General features: G+C 34.4%; 1 pseudogene; it reads right to left on the reverse strand.

The window, feature by feature from the left end:
- Window positions 1-2,072: 2,072 nt before the first annotated feature.
- LOC122108356 lies at window positions 2,073-2,169 on the reverse strand (annotated as a pseudogene).
- Between the last annotated feature and the right edge of the window lie 610 nt (window positions 2,170-2,779).

A 2,779-nucleotide genomic window follows, 5' to 3' on the forward strand; every position in this document is an offset into this window, starting at 1 on the left:
CTGTAACTCTAAAACTGCTTTCTATGCGAGAGCTTGTTTAGCTTCCAGCTTCTGCTCCGCCATCTTCCTGAACTCCCATCTTTTTAAAAAAATAATACTTTGTTTGCTCTATTAATTGATCAGAGGAATGGATTTTGTGGCAAGCTAGGTCATTACACATCTGTCTCTCTCTTTGTCTCTCCCTTTCTTGGTTCTGATAGATAATATGATTGCTCCATAATTATCCTAATTTATTTTGCTTTTATATTTTTGGTTGCTGCATTTCACTTTTTGCTCTGCCATTTCCCAAATCATTTATATAGAAGGCATTATTTCCTATTTTCTCATTCCTAGAATAAGCTGCACATGAAGACATCACTTGTCCTCATTTTCAGTGTGTACATTTGAATACGGAATAACATCTTTCCTCTGCTCTCCATCAATTCCCTACTCTCCAGTTAGAATAATTTCGAATAGTAAAATTGGAAAAAGAGAAATGGTGAATCAACAGATGAAGAAAATTCACTGGATTTCTGATGAGTTCAACCAATGTGAACTATTAGGGAAATACATGGACACCTCATTCCCACTGGCACTCAAAGTCTCTGGTTAGGCAATTCTTAAGAATATGAGGAAAAAGATAAAAAAGTAAGGAAAGATATCAATTGCAAGAAAAAAAGTGGAGAAGGATCCAAGCAAATTTCTTCATTGGGCTGCCAAAAATATTAGGCTTACTACAGTACAGAGATTTCTTTCCCAAAAGGCCATTCATGTGAATAGTAGGGATGCCTATGAGTATACCCCTCCTCATCGAGAAGCCTACAGTGGACACTTAGACATTGTCAGTGAGTTGGTGTCTCAAGCGGCACATGAAATAACTGTAGATGACTGGACACCCCTGCACAGTGCATATATGTGGAATAATATCAGAGTGGCTTCTTTCTTACTTCATCATGATACAGAAACCAATGCCCAAACTGAAGACCCCCTTACATCTTGCTGCTGAGAATTGAGATAGCAAAGATATGCTGGATCTCCTTTTGTTGAACCATTATATAAAACCAGGCCTGAAGTACAACATAGAAGAAACTGCATTTGATATTGCCAAAAGTATAAATATGTATCACTACCTCTATGAAGTTGTGGAAGGCTGTACAAATTGTTCACCTAAGTCCTAATGGTCGGCTTATGTTTCTTAAATTTCAAAAATGCAAGTCCATCTTTTGTGTCCCTACAAAATATTTTCACAATCCAAATAAGAGCAATATCTTTTTTTATTTTTGGTCTGTCATAGGGCTTGAACTCTGGGCCTGGGAGCTATCCCTGTGCTCTTCAGCTCAAGGTGAGAGCTCTACCAATTGAGCCACAGCTCCACTTCCAGTTTTCTAGTGGTTTATTGAAGAGTACCACAGACTTTCCTTCCCAGGCTGGATTTGAACCATGATCCTCAGATCTCAGCCTCCTGTGTAGCTAGGATTATAGGCATGAGAGACCAGTGCCCGGCAACACCAATATTTTACTGTAAAAATTCATGGATTCTGCAGAATTCTTCCAAGTGAATTGTCTGCATTGGATGTCAAAATGTATTCAATAGTTTTTTGTATAATGATTTCTTCAGAGTTTGTGATTTTTAATCAGAAATAATTTTAACTTATCTGTTGAAATGAGTAGTACAGAAGATAAAATATTTCTGGTGCTTGTCTGAAAAAGTATATTTTAAAATATTCTATATTCTATGTTTGCATAATGTTCATAATTTATTTTATTTTCTCTTAGATATACTTCGTATTCTACATTATTTAATAATATATAGGTTCTTTAATGTGTCCTTTCCGGTTGCATTCCATATAGAAACAGTTTGATTCCTTTTTTTTTCTAGGTCTTAATATTATTTTTCTTTGGGATAAAATGACAATGTTGTCTAATTTGAAAAGTTTTGTAAAGTTTATGCTATGTAGATGCCTTTCTGTGGTGAAGATTTAATACACTGATGTCAAACTAAATTTAATTATGTGAATTACGTGTATTGTTATACTTGTAATTTTGTAATCAACTTTTTAATAACTGTTTTTCATTTCTTGCATCTGAAGAATGAAAATATGGAATATTACTCAAATTTTCATATTATCCTTGTGCAAGTGCAATGTTAATCTTTGCATTTTAATTTCAGTATACGTGCTGCTGAAGCATGTAGTATCCTCTAAATTTAAGTAGTTAATGATGCAATCTTTATTCAGGCTTATATCTATGGGTGCCTACTAGTAACAAGTAAACCTTATTGTTCCTAACAATGCTATCGATCTTATTTCCTTAAAATTCTGTGAATAGTGGAAAAAATTATATTGATCAATCTATTGCTCACATTTGCAAATTTTTTTGTCAATGACTATCTTAAGTCTTTTGATTTGGAATTTGATCGTACACTCAATTATTTATTGATAGGCCCAAAGGTGATGGCTTTTTCAAGTACTTATTTATCCAACTGTGTTAGCTCTGTGGACATAATGGATTCAAAGTAAGCATTGCTTAAGAGCTAAACTTCTTCAGTTGACATTTTCCCAAATGAGGTGTTACTGGCACAAATGTCTACCTGAGCCTTTATCCTTCTGCCATGTGGGAACAGACCAACCAGAATATCTTACCCTGACAGCATAGATTGTCTTACTGGAACAAAACTAATCTTGTTTACAAGAGATCATAGAGAGATGAACAGTTCAAACAGAACTGTTCAGACTAGAAGGTATTTTATCAAAATATAATTGTTTATTATACCTTCCATTTCAAAAGTAGCTGAAGCAAA

The sequence above is a fragment of the Dipodomys spectabilis genome, unplaced genomic scaffold (assembly GCF_019054845.1).
Source record: "Dipodomys spectabilis isolate Male_0828 unplaced genomic scaffold, ASM1905484v1 ptg000057l, whole genome shotgun sequence".
Lineage (NCBI taxonomy): Eukaryota > Metazoa > Chordata > Mammalia > Rodentia > Heteromyidae > Dipodomys > Dipodomys spectabilis.